At 39.5% G+C, this 21,235-nt stretch overlaps 1 protein-coding gene and 1 long non-coding RNA gene across 2 annotated transcripts in view; both read left to right on the top strand.

The window, feature by feature from the left end:
- LOC119420871 (replication protein A 70 kDa DNA-binding subunit) overlaps positions 1–21,235 on the top strand; it is a gene marked incomplete at its 5' end in the record, with an annotated part of 94,705 nt that overhangs the window by 33,484 nt on the left and 39,986 nt on the right.
- On the top strand, positions 2,407–5,541 carry LOC119420534. Its single transcript, XR_005187308.1, has 3 exons — positions 2,407–2,476; positions 2,735–2,843; positions 5,483–5,541. It is a non-coding gene; the product is annotated as an uncharacterized LOC119420534 (long non-coding RNA).

Here is a 21,235-nt window from a genome sequence, read left to right as displayed (position 1 = left end):
TTGTTTACATGGGCACAATCTGTTCATGATGAGCGTTTACATGCAGCGGGCTTTGTTCTGAACAGCAGTACTGACATGCGCAGAGAGGTAAACTCTCCTTAAAAAAAAAAACACAGAAGAAGAAGTTCTACTTCCGGGTGAACGTAAACAAACTTGAGCACCCAAAATGGACCCGCGACAGGTTTTAATGATGGTGGAGACGTTACTGCACTCCCTGACTGAGCTACAGGTAATAGAAATCATTTTGAGCTCTTTAAAAGTTTCTAGTAGAAATGTTGTGTCGCTCACCGACCAGTTTTACTTCCCTGACATGCTAATATTATTAGCGTTAGCCAGGCGGAAATGGCAAAGTCGCACATGCGCAGTCAGGTCAGTTTTTCACCATCAGATAAAAACGAACAGATGAAGCGTTTACATGTGCACCGATCGGGTTTCGGATCGGCGTAAACCACCCGTTTCGTTCTGATCACAAATTATATCGGATCGCGCCGAATACACAAAAAATAATCCGAACGGAGCGTTTACATGACACACTTTTATTCCGACCGGCCATTTGATCCAGTTACTTATGTCCATGTAAACATACCCATTGTAAGAGGGAGACAGTTGAACATGGAGGCCTCCACCCCTGTTTAATAATAGACAGTTTCTTTTCATGTCCCTGTGATGGACTTGCGACCCGTCCGGGGTGTACCCCGCCCCTTGCACAGTGATTGCTGGACATGGGCACCGGCGACCCCCGTGACCCAAAATGGAAGAAGCAGGTAAAAGAAGATGGATGGATGGAGTTTCTTTTCACAAAGATGGCCTCCTTTACTCTTCTCTCAAACCATCGTTCCTCTCTGTCAAGGATGTGAGCATCTTCATCAGAATCAGTTTATTATCGCCATGTCAATGAACGAGGTTCACAAACTAGGAATTTGCTTCGACATAAGGTGCGAATAGTAATAAAGTAAAATAAAGTAAAAATTAAGTAAAAATGAGAACATTACATAAGACATAAGCCTGTGTACACCCATAAATAAAGTAAAATTAAAAACATAACATAACCATATGTACACCCATACAATAGAAAACAATAAAAAAGCGTAGAAAACAGTACAGATGGAGTATTCAATTATAATACAGATGTAATGTGACCAAAGCAGAAATTATGAGGTAGCATTATGAGTGTTCAGGAGTCCAACAGCAGAGGGGAAGAAACTGTTCTTATGGCGGGAGGTTCTGGTCCGAATGGACCGAAGCCTCCTGCCTGAGGGGAGTGGTTCAAACAGACCTTGTGCAGGGTGAGCAGGGTCAGCTGTGATCCGACCTGCTCGCCTCACAGTCCTGGAGACGTACAGGTCGTGGAGGGATGGAAGGCTGCAGCCGATCACCTTCTCAGCTGAGCGCACAACGCGCTGCAGTCTGAGTCTGTCCCTGGCAGTGGCCCCGGCGTACCACACCGTGATGGAGGAGCTGAGGATGGACTCGATGATGGCCGTGTAGAACTGCACCATCAGCTTGGCCGGCAGCTTGGACTTCTTCAGCTGTCGCAGGAAGTACAGTCTCTGCTGGGCCTTCTTGATGAGGGAGCTGATGGTCGGCTCCCACTTGAGGTCCTGGGTGATGGTGGTGCCGAGGAACCGATAAGAATTTGCAGTGGTGATGGGGGTATCATTACAGGTGAGGGGGGGGCAGAGGGGCTGTGGCTTTCCTGAAATCCACAATCATCTCCACTGTCTTCTGGGCATTGAGTTCCAGGTTGTTGCTGCTGCACCAGGTCACCAGCTGGTCCACCTCCCGGTCCATTTATCCTTTCATCCCTGAAAGAGTGACCGCTGGCCTGGAGATGACCATAGACTGCAGTGTCTTAGCCTAATGATGTTGATCTTCTGTGTTGGGCCATCCTTTTGGCCAGTGGCTGTTTTGTTTCCCCGATGTAAGACTGATCACAGCCCTCCTGACACTGAACAGCATACACAACATTACTCTGTTTGTGCCGGGGGACTGGATCTTTGGGATGAACCAGTCTTTGCCGTAATGTATTTTGGGGTTTAAAAGCCACTGGGACGTTATGTTTAGAAAATAAACATCTCAGTTTCTCTGATACTCCCTCAACATACGGAATGACCACTGGTCTGGGTTCCTCCTTTTCACCTGACGGCTGGCTGGAGTCTGGTTGATCCACTATGAGAAGATGCTGTTTATAAGACTGAGCTGAATACAGCTCCTCAGACTGAAGAAGTCTTTTGGATGAAAGACAAAACATTTCTACAAGATTTTTGTTTTTTGAACCCGTCCAGAGGACCAGACTTGACTTTTTTAGATTTATTTTACAGTGTTATGTATGAGTCTTGAAGTTTTTAAACAGCTGTTGTTTTGAGTTTCAGACCTTTCTTTTCCCTGTTTTTCCAGGAAATCCGTCGTGTATCTAATTCCTCAAACCCACCCAGGTTCCGGATTAAGATGAGTGATGGCCAGCACTTCCTTTCCTGTACGTTTTTTGTTTTTGTCAAACTGATAACTCGTTCGTTGATGTGGTTTGTAAAAGTATTGATGCAGAATATAATTCTGTTTTGTTGCAACTTTACAGAAAATAAATGTACTGTTGTGTCCAAATGATTGATATCATACAGCTAATTACTGTAATATAAATGTATAACAGTAGTTGCACCAAAAAGTTTGCAGCTCAATTCAGTCTTGAAGTTCCAGTGTATGAAATATATCATTGGTTTTTATTTTCCGTCTTCAGCCTTTCTGCTGGCCACCCAATTGAACAGACTGGCAGAAGAGAATCTCCTTGTCCCAAACTGTCTGTGCAAGTTAAAGAGGACCACTAGTAGCACTCTGTCAGATGGCAGGTACGTGTTTCTTCCTTGTTTACTTTATTCTTCATTCATTTTTATATTTGGTTGAAGCTTTTAAAGAGTTTTTTTCTTTTCTGCCTTTTTACTTGAACTCATATTTTAGAGTCAAGTATTTTTTTTTTAGATATGTCTATTTTTTGTGTATTTATTCTAAGTGATGGCAATAGCAGTATAGCGCTGCTCAGGTGGTATAACTGTAAAGATGGTTGCCTCTTTGCGACGTGTATTCACGAGACACAAGTTACCCGAGTAGGCCTGTCACGATAACTTTTTGCTGGGTGGTTGTCTCAGAAATTATTTCGATAAACAATAATATTTTTTGAAATTTAACAATAATTTGTAATTGTCAAATTTATGAAGAAATCTTGGTTAATTTTTGTGTGTAGTACCTTTTTTGACCACTGAATGGCAGTATAAGACTGTTTTGAACTGAAGGATGGATAGTGAGGGAGCGAGCAGCATGTCTCTTTAAGAAAATGGGAGGGAGGCCCCTTGACGTGACATAGGTTGTCTCTCCTTCCTGTTTTTTGGTTCTCATAATGGCAGACGCTCGGTGTGGTTTGAGCTTTTTACCGTAGCATTTTTCACACAAAGCTTTTAATTAAAAAATTCAGTAAACAAGTTCTCATCTTCTTTTTGCAGAGAAAAACAACTTTTTAGACAAAGGCACTGGTTTCAACCGTGAATTTTGGAGCTTTGACAAGACAGAGTTTTTTTTTCCTGAGGTCAGCCTGTTAGCTTAGCTCGTAGCTTAGCTTCTCAGCTTAGCTGCTTTTAACGATCCAAAAAAATGCGATTTTGGATGGTTAAAATGTTTTTTAAAGAGAAAGGGAGGGGTCAATGAAGAGCACTGGAATTTAGCCTTTTGTCATCCAGTGTCTTCAGTAGACAGAGAGACACGAAGAAGCAATTAAGCCGATAAATGAAAATGAGGTTGATAATTTTCATTTATCATGCAATTAAATGATTTGTTTATTGCGACAGGCCTATACCCGAGACAATTAAGCTCAACATATTTGGATGTGAATATTCTACTGGTCACATCTGCCTGTGAGAGATATAAACTATCAAGCTTCCAAGTTTTTGATTATTAACTTTTATTTAACCAGGCAAGTCCCGATGAGACCACAGATCTTTCTTTTTACAAGGGAGTCCTGGACCTGAAGGCAGCCTAACATGCATGTTTTTTTTCTTACTTAATTAAGATTAAGAAATTTGTTTTTAAAAATGCATTATTATTTATATTTTTAAATCCCTTTTTGTAAATTGCCTAAAGTAACAATTGTATTTGTAGATTTAGAAACATTTTAGACCAAATGGTGAATAAAAAAGTCTGCATATCTGGTTGGAAGCGCTTAAACTTACTGTCATTTCTTTTTTGATCTACCCGGATATTCTTTCTGTCGAGGAAAACTCAACATAACAACTCAGACTTTTCAGCCTATTCACCTGTTCCTCTCATTGGTTCGGAGATACATGGAGAAAAGACAGTAATCAGTCAGAGAGATTCAAATTAAAAAGTATTACCAACATTTATTAAAGCTTTCAGCTGAAAGGAGACGCTCTTACCCCAAACCAACAGAGATGCAACAAAAACCCAAGACGCTTCTGACCGGAGCTTTCAGCTTCTTCTGTATTTAAACACAAAAGCTCCACCCAGAAATGTGTCACACATTCTTACAGTTCTTTGTCTAAACTAGTTCAAACTGATGTCTTCATTTCCTGGAAGTCCTTTTATGGAGTTGTTTTATTATTTTCTTCTGCCGTTCCAGTTTACTGGTGATCTTGTCATCAGGTGGGACACACACACCAGCAGCTCCCAGTTCATGTTCCGTACATAAAAAACTCAAATACATTCTCTGACTTAGCTCAATCTGTACTTGTTGATACCAAAAGGCAAGCAGATCTAGAAGCCAAGCAGATACAGATAAAGGACAAGATACAGTTGTGATACATCGAGCAATACAGCACAGCAGATAAGAGCGTCTTTACATTTTACTATTGAACAAGTAGCTTAATGACTATAACTATTTTAGCATAATAACTGATTGTTTTAAATAGTCTACCGGTACTTGTTTTTGTTATGTAGTTTATTATTTACTACAAGAAAATGTATTCACTTTTCATGTTTTTGTCACCATGTGTGTATATTTATTTGTGTTATGCTGGTGAAGAGTCTCAGTCAACTAGGCCATGGTAAATTCAAAAAAGTTCAAGACAAAAACAACTGGACTTTATTTGCAACATAAGACGATGCTTTCTCAATTCAAAGAACAATGAGTGTGGGCTTCAAGTTATAAAGCTGAGGTAAAATACATGCATACATATGCAGATTGACCTATCACATCTGCATATTGCCATTATGCATGTATCTTACCTCAGCTTTGTAACTTGAACCCCACACTCACTGTTCTTTGAATTGAGAAATCTTCTCAGATGAGAAGCGAAACGTCTTCTGTTACAAATGAGTCCAGTTGTTTTGTCTTGAACTTTTTTGAATATATTTGTGTTCATTGCTTTTTAACGCTTGGTGATCATGATGTTGTCATATCTCCGAACAGTCTTTAAGTACATACATTATTTATTTATTATTTAAATCACCAGAGTCAATTTGTAGTTGTTTGTTGTTTCAGGCTTGTGGTGATTATTGTGGACATGGATATCTTGCAGTCGGCAAAGGAAACTGGAGGAAAAATAGGAAATCCAGTTCTATACACTGCAGATGATGGTAAGATTCTTTTAAATGTTTTACATAGTCAGTAGTAAGCAAATACAGAAGTATTCTTATAATAGTTTTGGTTTATTAGTAGGGAAAATGTCACCTTCACAAGAGGTGTTGTCAACCACATCTGGACCAGCATCATTGTCTTTATCTGCTGAGAAACCTGGACCGTCCTCTACCAACAACAAAGGTAAAACCTGTTGCTGTTTTGGCTGATCCCTTCTTCGGGGGTTGCCACAGCGTGAAAACTTGCGTGAAAGATTTGGCAATTGTTTTACATAATTCATGACGCAACCTGGGCTTGAACCTGCAGCCTCAAAATTACAGGACTGGTGCACTGACCGCTGACCTACCACAGCCAGTCATGGTAAAACATAAGTATTGGAAAACAATCAACTTGGTCATTCTGTCCATAAACATCCATCCATCAGTTCATCCTTACATCATTCCTTCCTTCCTTCCTTCCTTCCTTATATCATTCCTTACATCCTTCCTTCCTTATATCCTTCCTTACATACTTGCATCCTTCCTTACATCCATCCTTCCTTCATTACATCCTTCCTTACATCTTTACATCCTTCCTTCCTTCATTACATCTTTATATCCTTCCTTCCTTATATCCTTTCTTAGATCTTTCCTTCCTTTCTTCCTTACATAATTGTATCCTTCCTTCCTTATATCCTTCCTTACATCCTTCCTTCCTTATATCCTCCCATACATCCTTCTTTCCTTCCTTACATCCTTCCTTCCTTACATCCTTCCTTACATCCTTTCTTCCACATCCCTCATTCCTTACATCCTTTCTTCCTCATGTCCTTCCTTCCTTCCCTTCTCATACCCTTCCTTCCTTCCATCCTTTCTTACACCCTTTCTTACATCCTTCCTTACATCCTTTCTTCCACATCCTTCCTTCCTTACATCCTTTCTTCCTGATATCCTTCCTACCCTTCTTATATCCTTCCTTCCTTATATCCTCCCTTACATCCTTCTTTCCTTACATTTTTTCTTCCTTTCTGGGTTTCGGGGGTCACTGGTGCCCATGTCCAGTAGTCACTGTGTGAGAGGCAGGGGACACCCTGGACAGGTCTCCAGTTCAGATATTAAACATGTTTAAGATAAATACAGTTTATTTGCAGATTACAACAAGTACTTCATATTTCTCATTAATATGAACAAGACCATATTTGGCATTGAATCACTGATATATTCTTAACTTTAAATACTAATTTGTCAACTAGGTAACTTACTTTATTCACCCAAAAATGAATGCAGTCAAACAGACCTAAACTAGTGGAGGGTGTAGAGAATTTAATAATGCTTTTGAATAATTCTTGTAATTTGCTTTTATGTTGATTTGTGTCTTCATTCTTGAAAGCTATTATTTTGAACGTTACAGTAAATCCCTCCCTGTGAGTTGAGTCTCATTTCAGAGTAAATTTGTTTTCCACTTCCTAATCTATCCAACAGAGGGAGTCATTTACCTTTTCAGTTAAGAGGGCTGAGCAATGGTTTGCAGTTTTCCCACAGTTTTCACCTAAAAGCTGTTTTTATTTAGACATAATTCAGAAACAACACAATTTTTTTAGTTTTTTTTTTAATACAAAATTTGCCAGACTACATTTCTAATTTTTACACAGCACTACAAAACAAAAAATGCTATACATTAATAATAATTTTTTGCTTTCGTAACACTTTAATACTTAAAGGCTTTAATCATAGTGTGATTTAAGAACAGATGAAGAGATATTATAAGACACTCTGGTAAGGGAGCCATATAGGAAAATGTAAGTTCAGTTTGTTTTCTGGTCTCTGAGCTTGAAAATAAAATGTAAATCTCTTTTATCATATTGTTGCCAAGTGGCCACAGCAGTGTGCCAGAACTTATTCACTCCACTGTTTTGTCATCAGTCAGTTTTATCTAACATTACTAATGGTCTAAATAATGGTCTGTTTCCTGCTGCTGTGGCTGGTGCCATGTAACATATCTAATGCATCCGGTGTTGTATTGGTTCTTCTCCTAATAGCTTAGCTTTTGTTCGCTCGGTTGTTTTACAGCACCAACTGCTCTCATCACTGACATACCCAGTAGTCCTCCTCAATTGAAGATGTAGGCATGTGGGTGGATAATGAGGGCATGTTGTATTGTGTGTTTGTGCAAGCGTAGGTGGGTGTCTCTATGTGCATGTTGTGACTGAGGGAGTGTGTGTGGGCTGATGGCTCCTCCAGTTCATGGCTTTATGAATATTGTGTTGAGGACTGATTCCCCCTGTACTGGTGCGCAGACGTAGGGGGGAAGTGTAGGGTGAGAAAGTTGACTAATTTGACTGTGCAAAGACGAGAGTCAAGGTTTCCTCGTTGCATCCTTTCATCCTTGTTACCTCAGAAATCCTGCCCGATACAGAAAACTTGGTGTTCTGTTTAATTGTTCAGCCAGTGAAGTTGTCCAAGAAATTTCTTAACAGTCAAAAATCAAACCACAGGTTTGGCGTCAACGTGTTTTCTCTTAACGCTTTGATCACTTTCTGATATTTGCCTAAATTGCATTTTCAGAATGCCAATAACAATATATTGCTAAATGCCACAATCCAAGTGTTTAAAATGAGCTGTGGGGAAAATAATGGCTTGGGAGACTGCAGGTTTTATTTGAGGGCCTGAGTTCAGATTTCTGTATGGATTTTACTGTCCACAATCTGCTTATTGAGTTATAGTTTGATGATTTGGCTCAGGGATGCATTGAAGAAATCAGTGAAAATTCAGCTCAATGCTGGAAGTGGGTGTTTTTTGATGTCCTCCTTGATGGATTAGCCTACAGACACAAAGAGTGGGTTGGGAGGATTATTAAATCATGATCTTTCAGTGGCTAGTCTTTATTAAATAGTGGATAATTTGCACTAAAGGCTGCATTTTTTTTTTTACCTTAAGTGTGGTTGAGATGGGATTTGCTTATTAGATAATCAGTGATAGTACTCTTTTAAAGCCAGAGAGCTAAGAGGAAAAGTAAAAAAAAAAATCCACACTAGTTTTTGTGTGAGAGTGCAGTGTTTCTCCTATCATTAATTACACAAGCAGGACACCCTGGCCTGTGAACAGAACTGAGCACCCTACCTACTGAACTGCCACTAACGTAGAGCTAAGCTAGCTACGCACAATACCGATGTGCTAGCTAAGCGCTCCATTTTCTTCACACATAGACAGCGCTAGTCATGTGCAGATGAATACTAAAATATTGATGCTATCGATACCAGAACTTTGTGCTCTAGAATCAATCCTTAAGGTCTTTTTCACACCAGATAGTCCGGTAGACTCGGTTCGGTTGGGGACCAATATTCATGACCTTTTGTTTACATTTGAGCTGGTGCGTTTGCATTCACACTGCACTGTGCAGTCGAGTCAACCTGTTGAACCAACCTATTCCCCCACTCTCCTGTGGGGGCGCTGCACCAAGAACTACCGAAAGAAACAACACAAAAACCTCTGAAGACATGTCTTCTTCTTCTGTAAATAAAAATAAAAACGAAGTGGCATCAAGTTTTAGCAGTTTTAGGAGTTATATTTTGTCATTTTTCAAAAATGGACTTAGCATGAGCAGAAGATGAGACAGAAGACCATGGAGAATATTGTTTTTTCACACAAGGCAGCTGACGGCTCCATATAAGGTCAGAGAAATGCGTGTTTGTTTGTCCTGTGGAGCGGGGCCCGGTCTGTTTGCATTCACACTGTACTCGAACCGCGTTGCAGTTCGCTTCTACCGGACCGAGACCTAGGTTTTAGCCCGGGCCAGAGTTCGCCTTTTTGTTCCGTGACAGAGTTTGATGGTGCATTCACACCTCCCCAAACGAACCAGACTTTCTAGGAAAACGAGCTAGAGTTCCATTAAAGCGGACTAAACAGGGCTAGTGTGAATGCACCCTAAATCAAATTATCAATACTTTTGATACTTCAATCATTTCAGGTAATGCATACCATTAACAGGAAGATGGTGGAAAGTAACAAAACTATTTAGATCTTGTCTAAATGATACACGGTTGGTGGGAACTACTTTTTCTCCGCCTCTGTAAGTGTGTAATGCGTGGAAGCAGAATGGCATGCTGCTCAGTCTGTAGCCACAATGGTGGAGTGTAAACAGTCATGTGTGGAGCTATTTCAGATCCAAAAACAGCCGAGAAGTGGTTTGTGAGGTTTGTGGGAAAACTCTAAAGAGCTGTGGCTACACAACAAACCTTGTAAAACATCTCCAGTTAAACCAGAATACGAGGCATTGATTATGTAATGGACAGAGGAGGAGAGCAAAGAGTCAGGTGCTGCTGCTGCTCCTAGGGCAAGATGGGCATCTCTGTTGGAGTCCTTCAGTGCTGTAGGACTATCCAGGTACAGAGGGAGGAAATGTGGAGCTTTAAGCTACTCCAAGAACTATTGCAGTTTGTCTGAGTTGTTCAAATGAATAAATATGGTTATGAATTAGTAACAAAATAATGCTTCAACAGATAGTGGTATGAGTTCAAATTGGAGTAATTATTAATTCAACCTTTATTTATACAGGTTAATCCCATTGAACCTCGGGGGCTCATTTATAAGAGAGACCTGATTTTAACAAAGAGTGATGACAACAGTAGAAAATCATTAAAAAGCACACAAATTGAGAAGAACAAATAAAAGAAAATGGTATTAAAATTAAAAAACAAAAAAACATCTAGGTTATAAAGCAATGTAGAAAACTAAAAACAAGAACATGTCTGCACTGGTTTTTGCCATGAACTTAGCAGATGTTTGAAGCCACTTAGAGAGGTCAAGGTCGAGAGCTTCATGTCTTTTTTTCAAGATAGTCCAGGAAACAGGAGCAGTGTAGGATAATTATATTTGTATCACTGAGATAAGCTCACATAGGTAAAAATAATAATTTAAAAAAATCAGACAAGTTTCCTAAAGAATTGATCATTTAAAATGGATTACATAGACTAGGTGTTGTCAAATTATACAGTGCAGTGGTGATAAAACAGCCTTGGTGAACTCTGAAAAATATATACTAGAAAAGATGGATAACAAAATAACATTTTATCTTAAAAACATCTAATATTTAAAATTCAAAATTTTCATTATTTCCATTACTGTGCAATTACTGTGGCATTTATTTATTTAATTAAAATTTTAACTGGCGATTTCAATGAGTCACCCAGTATTATGAAACAGGAAGTGTTTGTATCCCCTAATTGTAGGCTATTTGGAGGAACTACATACTTAGTTGAACATAAGATTAAGCATTCAGTGCATAGTAGCCCATAATTTGTTTTGTCCTGTGATTATTTATTTATTTATTATTGTTTGAAGATGATTCCCCAAGAGCAGCAACACACACACACAAAGGATCTCCAGCCTCTGTCCATAGTGGAAGATCAAGGTTTCCAAGGATTTGTGAGAGCTCTTGACCCAAAATATAAACTCTCAGGATGAAAAACTGACAGAGACTCATCTTGTAAAGATGTTTGATGAATGTAAAAGCAAAGTAAGGGCATCTTTGCAAAATGCTTCTAGTGTTGTACTTACCACTGATTTGTGGACTTCAATATCCACAGAAGCATATTTGACTGACATGTCATTTCATTGAAAAGTGGCAAATGAGGGAATTTGTTTTGAAAACCCACACTTTCCATGAGCAACAAACAGCAGGTGATATCAGTTTAGCGCTTAAACGCATCACAGAAGAATGGGACATAACTGACAGAGTGTCCTGATGCATGCTCAACTGACAGAGTGGTTGCAGTTGTGACAGACAATGGTGCAAATATGGTTGCTGCAGTGCACAGGGCTGGATGGATGCATCATCCGTGTTTTGCACATACACTGAATTTAGTTGGTAAGGATAGTTTGAAAACTGTCCCAGAAGTGGTGAGCGTGCTGGAGAAATGCAGTGCGATCATGTCCTTTTTTCACCACAGCACAAAGGCCACACAGAAACTCAGGGGTATTCAACAGCAGATGAAAGTTGCAGAGCACAGGTTAATCCAGTCAGTAGAGACCTGTTGGAACGCAGTTTTTTACATGTTGGAGAGGCTCTGTGAGCAAAATGAAGCTGTGACCACAGCCCTCTGCCTTTTAGGGAAGAGTGCATTGTGCTTAAATGAGTGAGAATTATCCCTTATCAAGCAAACAGTTGATGCACTACGGCCGCTTGAAGAAGTGACTTGGGAAGTTTCAGCTGAAAAGTATGTTTCAGTCTCCAAAGTGATTCCACTCGTGTCACTCATTCACAGCGCTGTAGCAGCCTGTGAACGTCAAGGCAGCTCCCTTGCCACACAACTGGCACAGCAATGGCAGCGCAGATTCAAGGGTACTGAGAGCATTTATTGTCTAGCTGCCAGTACATTTCTGGATGTTCGGTTTAAACATCTTGGTTTTGGAGACAAAGACAATGTGGAAGTAATGAAAAAACGTCTCCTCTCTGAAATGCAGATGTTTATCAGAAAGAACAGGCAGCTCCCACACTAGCACCAAGCTCAACAGCTACTGTTAAGCCCCCAGTATACTCCCACGTACATACGTACGCGTGTACTGTACGCAGAGGGTTCAGACTTCATACTTGAGCGTACACCCTGAGCAGCTTCAAAGCAGCTTCACAGACAGGGGGCATTTACCTTCGGGACAAACTGAGTTTGCCGATTGGTCATTTGTTGACACGCCTACTGGATTGATTGACAGGTCGGGAAAAAAAACAAGCGCTGGCAGCCTCAGCCACAGTGGTGTTCTTTGTTTGTGTTGTTAATATAAAGATCTAAAAAAAAAAAAAACAGGGAGCGCTGGCTCTGCATCCCACACATCAGACCAGCCCACCAGGAAATCTCCAGACCCTCCCGCAGCCACGCTGGACCTGAGTTTAATTCGCTCGTGACAAATTCCTTAATTTTTCACCATTTCAGTCATGGCATCAACGGAGGAGGAAGAGATCACTTTCCTCTTGGCAAAAAAACAAAAGAAAAGGCCAGATCAGGGATGAAGAAGGGGAATTTAATACATTGGTGTCGCATACAAAACAGTCCATCGCTGGGCAGTTTATTGTGCGACATCGCGTACGTGGTTGTAAAAATTGAGCTTTGCACGGACATGCCCTGGGGGGTACGCTCGTACCTCCGCGTACGTACGTGCGTACCTCCGCGTAGTGCGCAGGAGTATCCTGGGGGCTTTAACTCCACCTCTGGTCCTTCTGCCTCAGGGCCAAACCAGAGTCCTGCCCCTCAGGTTCAGCTGTGTCAAAAGGAGGGATGTGGACTGATTTTGACATGCAGGTTTTGTCAGAACAACATCACCTGTCAGCTGCCAGTGATATGCACACTGAAGTACATCGTTACTTAGAAGAAGAAGTGATTCCCTGAGATAGCGATGCACTGGTTTGGTGGAAAGAACATGAACCAACCTTCCCAGCCCTGAGCAAGCTAGCAGTTAGATATCTGGGAATTACTGCCACTTTTGCACCAGCAGAGAGAGTCTTTTCAAAGGCAGGAGAGGTTCTGAGCAAAAAACGGAACGGACTGAAGGGGAAGACGGTACATGCTTTTGTTCCTTAACAAAAACTTGTGAATGAGGGAAAGTGTTAATGTTGGATGCTTTTGTTGAAGTGTTCTTTACCTGTTCAGTATTTTCATGTTTACATGTTCATGTGACGTGAATTTATTGAAGTTTTCATTTTTATAGTAGATCTAGTTGATAATGAAGCAATTGATTTTAATAATACAGTAAATACTAAAATATTGTAAACATTGCGTCCCTACTTCACGGTTTTTCACTTATCACGGGGCAGGCTGGAAACCAACATCCGTGATAAATGAGGGACTACTGTATTATTATTATTTTTCTTATTTTCTTTTTTTTAGTGTTTAAAACATCATTTTCACATATTTTGTGATTGTATCCTGTTTTTTCTGCTGTTGTATAAGCTCAGCTTTATTGTTAATTGGGGCACAACCTCAATATACTTCCGAGTTTAAAATAAATAATTTCTATGATGTCTTATATTCTTTATGCAGCTTTGATTTGAAATACACTGCTGTTTTTAGGTTTACCTGACACATTAGGTGTATTTGTACAAAGTATCGGTATTGGTATCGGTGTCGTCAATACTAGCCTGCATTTTTACCCTGTATCGGTATCGAGATGGAAATCCTGGTATTGAACAACACTACAAGGCAGGAGATGCAAAGGAGAAACATTGCTGCCGTTTTGAGAGTTGTAGGTAACCAGGAAAACCTGGAGTGGACTTTTAGTGGTTTGAGTATTCCCCTATTAATCAAGTGGAATGGATTCGATCACGACGAAATACAAACGGCGCCAACTGAACTAATGTTTCATGGTATATGTGTGGGGGTTCCAAATTAATATATTTTTTAATGTGTCTGGGGGGGGATGGGGGGATGGCACATCCTCTTCACATATAATGGTTGCGACGCAACAGCTGCAGAAAGAAAAGCTTTGCAGAGAGTGGTGAAGGCTGCACAGAAGTTTGTCGGAGTCAGCCTCCCCACCATCACAGACATCTACACCTCTAGATGCAGGAAGAGGGCTACCTGCATCATGAAGGACCTCACTCACCCAGCACACACACTTTTTGCCCCACTCCCCTCAGGAAGGAGGTTGAGGAGCATTAAGTGTAGAACCACTAGACTGAGGAACAGCTTCTACCCTGAGGCTGTTAGACTCATGAATCTCTAACTAGAATAATCGCTGTGAAAAATCACATCATGTTGCTGCTGATCTGTTTCATTTTGCTGCTGATCTGTTTCAATGTTGATGTGTTCATGCGTGCTCATCTGCTCACACAGACTCATGTTCATGTTTGTGCTGATGTTCAATGTTTTTATGTTATGAGTGCTTAGTGTATATTTAGTTGATGTTTTTCTTAGTTCATATCTTAGATGTTATTACTGTTTTTCTTATACATTTTATTGTTGGATGTAACTGGGACCCTGTGTACATAATTTCGCTCCACCACATGTACCACATGAGGTGCGAATGACAATAAAGAAACTCTGACGCCTATGGCTAAATGCCACAATCCAAGTGTTTTAAAATGAGCTGTGGGGAAAATAATGGCTTGGGAGACTGCAGGGTTTATTTGAGGGTCTGAGTTAAGATTTCTGTATGGATTTTACTTTCCACAATCTGCTTATTGAGTTATCGTTTGATGATTAGGCTCATTTTGCATTGCATTGGACCTTAGCTCCTCCCAACACAGGTGCGTTGAAGAAATCAGTGAAAATTCAGCTCAATACTTTACTGGAACTGGGTGTTTTTTTTGTGTACTCCTTGATGGATTAGCCTACAGACACAAAGAGTGGGTTGGGAGGATTATGGTATTAAATCATGATCTTTCAGTGGCTAGTCTTTATTAAGTAGTGGTAAATTTGCACTAAAGGCTGAATTTTTTTTTTACCTTAAGTGTGGTTGATGTGGGATTTACTTATTAGATAAGCAGTGATAGTATTAATTTAAAGCCAGAGAGCTAAGAGGAAAAGTTAAAAATTCCACATTAATTTTTGTGTGAGTGTTTCCCCTACCATTATGTACCATTACACAAGCAGGGCACCCCACCCTGTCAACAGAATCGAGCACCCTGCTTACTGAACTGCCCCCCCCACCCCCACCCCACGTTGACAACTGCCACCACTAACGTAGTGCTAAGCTAGCTGCTCGCAATACAGATGCGCTAGCTAAGCACTCCGTTTTCTTCACGTATAGACAACGCGCAACACAGACATGTCTCCATCTCCGTATTAACACATGCACAAAAATCACGTAAGCTATGAGCACCCTGCCAAGACAAGTAAACTAGGGGGAAGACTGGAGTGCCATCATTCCTATTGCATAGCATCTTAAGTGGGTCTCAAATTTGAGAAATAATGATGTGATGTGAGAGACAGCACAGTGGCTTAGGTGGTAGAACTGTTGCCTCTCAGCGAGAAGTTGCCAGTTCAAATCGCGGCCTGGGGCCTTTCTGGGTGGAGTTTGCATGTTCTCTCTGTGCATTTGTGGGTTTTCCCCAGGTTCTCTGGTTTCCTCCCACATGTCAAAAACATGCATGTTAGGCTGATTGGTAACTCTAAATTGTCTCTAGGTGAGAGTGAAAGAGTGAATGGTTGTTTATCTTTGTGTGTCCCTGTGATGGACTGGAGACATGTCCAGGGTGTCCCCCGCCTCTCGCACAGTGATTGCTGGTTGTAGGCATCAGTGACCCGAAAAGGAAGAAGCGGTGAAAACACAAGATGGTTGGATGGATGGTTGGATGATGTGATGTGAATTATAATGTGTTTTTAGAAATAAACTCATATCTGCTGCTCTAATACAGCTATTGTTACGTTGGATAAAGGGAAATGTTTGCTCAGATTTGGATATAAACTGGACCTGTTAGCTTTTCTGTATAGTGTCTTGAGATGACTTTTGTTTTTAGGCTTTATAGATTAAACTGAACTGAATAGTTAAAACCATTTGTTTTATTGCCTAAAAGACAGATATATACTGTATATATACATTTTAACTATTTAAATATACAATCAGCCATTTTCTGTGCAACTTTGCTGTGCACTCAAGATCTGTGCATAATTAGGTGTGTGTGTGAAATATGGTCTTAAAGCTTAGATGATTGTTAGATTGAGTCAAAGCATTTTGTGATACAGCGACCACAGCAGATGCAGTTAATGCCAACTCCAATCCAAACTGCTGTCGTCACATTTGGACCAGCGCTGGATCAGACATCAGGCTGTGGTCTAATTACACTTCCTGACTAATACATCACAGCTAAATTAACCCATGGGCATCTGTTTTCGAAACAATTCAGATTACATACGTTTTTTTAGTGTGTTCAACCATTTATAACTCTGTCTCAGTAAGGTAATTGTAGTTTGATTACTTGGGGAGGAAAAATAGTTTTACCTCGAATCAATCATTTACTTGCCATGAATAGAACACTTCTGTCTTATGCCCAAAATAGAAGTTTTAGGATTTATTTTCTAACATTGTTGTTGAAGTTAAACTTTATTGGTAAGGATGCAACATAAGGTGGATCAGAACGTTCTGGTCCGAAGTTATTTTTATTTTTTTGGCAACAGTTTAAAACTTTTTTGCTGCAACAACCTGCCTGCATAAAGTGCACTAGTCTTTCCTTGTTTTAAGATATTTCACTGATTCACTTCTACATTCATAATGATGGATTTAAGAGTGAAGACAAGAGGAGGTGATCTTGTAAATGATTGAATAGAGAGAGCTCCTTTTAGCTTTGGGTGCTTTGTAGGAAAACCTCTGCCATCCTCAGAGTGGGACAATGTCACAGATTTTCCCTAATAAAAACATTTCCAATTTTTTTTCCCTCCACATTCAGGGATTTTAAGCTTTATCAATTCATAAGCTACCCTATTAATATTCTGAAATGTCTTTAAAAAGTCTCAGCAGTGGGTGTAAAGTCAGAGGTCATGAAACAGTCGTCACAGGCACATCTGTGCTTCCATTTAAATATTCAGCTGCAGCTATCATTGGAATAAACCATCTTCAAGCTGATCTGCAGATTATATTTAAATTCCAATAAGAGATTTAAAACTTTCTCAGGTGTGATTTAAAAAAACCAAAGAAAAAAAAAAAAACCCACTCATTATTCATTAATTCTCTGCTAGTTTCTTCTGTTCTTTAGCCTCTTTCTCCCAGACTTTTATGCAGTCATTCTCACTATTTGCACCACATATTTGCACCACTGTAATTATTTTTCTTTTTTTCTAAAATATCTTTATTATAAACGTCTCTTGTCTGTTGGCCCATACATTAGAAACCTGCATTGATCATAATCACAAAAAAGTTAGAATCCTTGATTAGGCTTCATGCTCCTTTTCTATCTTTCTGCTTTTAGTCCACCCTGCATCCTCGCCACCTTCAATCTTCTCTCATCTTCCTCTCAAACAATCCATCTGAATAGCGTGTGTATGAATATTAATGATAATTACCTTTCACCTGAAAATAGCTGTTCAATCTGTGAGAATCCTCAAGGTATTCACAACACACACACACAAGGAAGGGAGTCAGAGCGGCATATTTGCTTTGTCTTAGGACTGGAGCTTAAATCAGGGGAGTGGTCAGCTTGTGATTATTTGTTTATTTTTTATCCCTTACAGTTTATCCACCTAAATGCTGTTGCTCTATATGGCAGATCATTGATGCCAAAACAAGCCTCAGTAATAAGTATGCAGACAGCTAACTCTTTTGTCTGAATCGTACTGATGGGGCTGATTCTACTTCATTGTAGGAGGTGAGGTGGCACAATAGGAGTCTGTGGGCTGAACCAAACTGTCTCCTGGCGTTTCATCTGTTGCACACAAAGAACAGAAAAAAAAAAAAAAACTGTTGTCTTTGAAAAAGTAATATCTTGTCCATAACTTTATTAGTACTTAGATTAGTTTGTTTGTATAATACCATTTTAAACAGGTGGTGGTTAAACTCATCTCAGCTTACAAAAATAAAAGAACAACAATAATGCTGTCCAGTTTCACAGATCCATGTCAGCTCAAGCATTTTACAACAAATGTTATCACATATTTTTAACATTTAATGGATAAAGTGCATGTTGGGTGTTGCACACTTAAATATTTAATGCATGTCTTCCTTAATGATGTTAAATACTGTTATACCAGTTTAATGTCTAATGTCTCTTTGTCTTTCTCCATGACTTGGAGCCTATCCACCCTATTATACAAACCGGATTCCATAAAAGTTGGGACACTAAACAAATTGTGAATAAAAACTGAATGCAATGATGTGGAGGTGCCAACACCTAATATTTTATTCAGAATAGAACACAAATCACAGATCAAATGTTTAAACTGAGGGAATGTATCATTTTAAGGGAAAAATCTGTTGTTTCCAAATTTCATGGCGTCAACAAATCTCAAAAAAGTTGGGACAAGTCCATTTTTACCACTGTGTGGCATCCCCCCTTCTTCTTACAACACTCAACAGACGTCTGGGGACAGAGGAGACCAGTTTCTCAAGTTTAGAAATAGGAATGCTCTCCCATTCATGTCTAATACAGGCCTCTAACTGTTCAATCGTCTTGGGCCTTCTTTGTCGCACCTTCCTCTTTATGATGCGTCAAATGTTCTCTATAGGTGAAAGATCTGGACTGCAGGCTGGCCATTTCAGTACCCGGATCCTTCTCCTACGTAGCCATGATGTTGTGATTGCTGCAGAATGTGGTCTGGCATTATCGTGTTGAAAAATGCAGGGTCTTCCCTGAAAGAGATGACGTCTAGATGGGAGCATATGTTGTTCTAGAACCTGAACATAGTTCTCTGCATTAATGGTGCCTTTCCAGACATGTAAGCTGCCCATTCCACAAGCGCTCATGCAACCCCATACCATCAGTGATGCAGCGTTGATAACAACTTGGGCTATCCTTGTCCTCTCTGGTCCGGATGACATGGCGTCCCAGTGTTCCATAAAGAACTTCAAATCGTGACTCATCTGACCACAGAATAGTCTTCCATTTTGCCACACTCTATTTTAAATGACCCCTGGCCCAGTGCAAAGGTCTGAGCTTGCGGAGCTTGCTTAGAAATGGCTTCCTCTTTGCACTGTAGAGTTTCAGCTGGCAACGGCAGATGGCACGGCGGATTGTGTTCACTGACAATGCTTTCTGGAAGTATTCCTGAGCCCATTCTGTTATTTCCTTGACAGTGGCATTCCTGTTTGAGGTGTAGTAACGTTTAAGGGCCCGTAGATCATGAGCATCCAGTAGAGTTTTACAGCCTTGACCCTTGCGCACAGTGATTGTTCCAGATTCTCTGAATCTTTTGATGATGTTATGCACGGTTGATGATGATAACTTAAAAGTCTTTGCTATTTTACGCTGGGTAACACCATTCTGGTATTGCTGTACTGTCTTTCTGCGCAACAATGGTGGAATTGGTGATCCTCTTACCATCTTGGCTTCTGAGAGACACTGACACTCTGAGAAGCTCTTTTTATACCCGATCATGTTGTCAATTGACCTAATTAGTGTTAATTGGTTTTCCCGCTGTTTGTTATATGGTCAATTTCCTTTTTCCAGCCACTTATTTCTACTTGTCCCAACTTTTTTGGGATTTGTTGACACTGTGAAATTTTGAATCAACATATTTTTCCTTTAAAATGTTACATTTACTCAGATTAAACTTTTGATCTGTCATCTATGTTATATTACGAATAAAATATTGACATTTGCCATCTCCACATCATTGCATTCAGTTTTTATTCACAATTTGTTTAGTGTCCCAACTTTTTTGGAATCCGGTTTGTAGATGGTTAATAAAACTGACATTTTGTTGCTGCTTTTGCAACACATGTTTACAAATAAACAATGTTTTTGATTGAAAAACCAGAAACTAAAAAAATTATAATAATTTTAAAGTGGACATTTTTTTAACTCAGTTGTTTAGTGTATTTGTGTTGTCTTGAAATATGGAGCTTTGCAGAAGCAATAATAGCAGCTAATTTCTTGCAAGGTTGCTAATAATGTGTACCTTGAACCAAAACAACAATTGAGGCATTACTAATGGCTTTTCTACAAATGTCTCTGTTTAACCTGATCTTGTCATAGTAAACTTTCATCTTGTGCTGAAAAGGTTAATAACTAAAAGAAAAATTTTAATTGTGACTAAGTGAAAAAAACACTAATTGTTTTTGGAAGATTTTTTTTCTTGAGCCAAGCTAAGAACACTCTTTATATTTTGGTACATTAATATGGACTTTCTTAGTGGAATAACATGGGTATTTTAACGTTTTTGTTAGAACTGGGTGGGCAGAGTTTGAATTTTATCTAAACAAAGAAAACAATCTGTTTAAAAATATTCAGAGACAGAACCTTATTCCAAATACTTCAAAATAAATCCCACAGCATAAATGTAATTTAAGACTGCCATGTTCACTGCTTTGGCTAAAACACTGATATTCTACTAATTATTCATTCTCCTTTGCCTAAAAGGCACGGCAATTATTAGATTAATAATTGATGGGTTATCTTTCCTGGAGAAGAATAGCAGTTGTACTAGTTGGCAAAAACTGCAGGACTGAATTAATCTGCAGAGAGATTTGTGGGGATATTTAAACTTTCTCCAGAATTTCATTTTATTGGCTGGAGTTCATATGATATTGCAATATTACCATTAGTTATTGTTAGATTGTAAATTGTTTAAGATGCCTACAAGTAATGTAATTACTCTTTAATTTACACATTAGGCATGATTACTATCTGCCAGGTTCTGTATGACCCATTAAAATGATATATTAAAACATTTTGTGTCATGCAATAATTTATTAACTTGTTAACTTATAAAGAAACTAATAAGCTAGAATATACTGGTTTTGGGCAGTCAATATATTTGCGGTTTTTCTAGAACTATCAAACTGTCATGACGTTCTAAATCAAATACTTCTATTTTTGTCTTCCATTTCCACTTTCTTCTCAAGACAGTGGAAAAGGTTTTGCAGGAAAAGCAACAACGAAGTCTTCGCCCATGAAGATTTCGCCCATGAAGATTTCGCCTATGAAGGCCTCGCCCATGACTTCTTCGCCCATGAACGCTTCGTCCATGAAGGTTTCGCCCATGAAGATTTCGCCCATGAAGGCCTCACCCATGAAGGCCTCACCCATGAAGGCCTCACC

This window comes from Nematolebias whitei, chromosome 14 (genome assembly GCF_014905685.2).
Source record: "Nematolebias whitei isolate Nwh7 chromosome 14, NemWhi1, whole genome shotgun sequence".
In the NCBI taxonomy this organism is placed as follows: Eukaryota; Metazoa; Chordata; class Actinopteri; order Cyprinodontiformes; family Rivulidae; genus Nematolebias; species Nematolebias whitei.
This window is presented reverse-complemented; position numbering and strand designations above follow the sequence as displayed.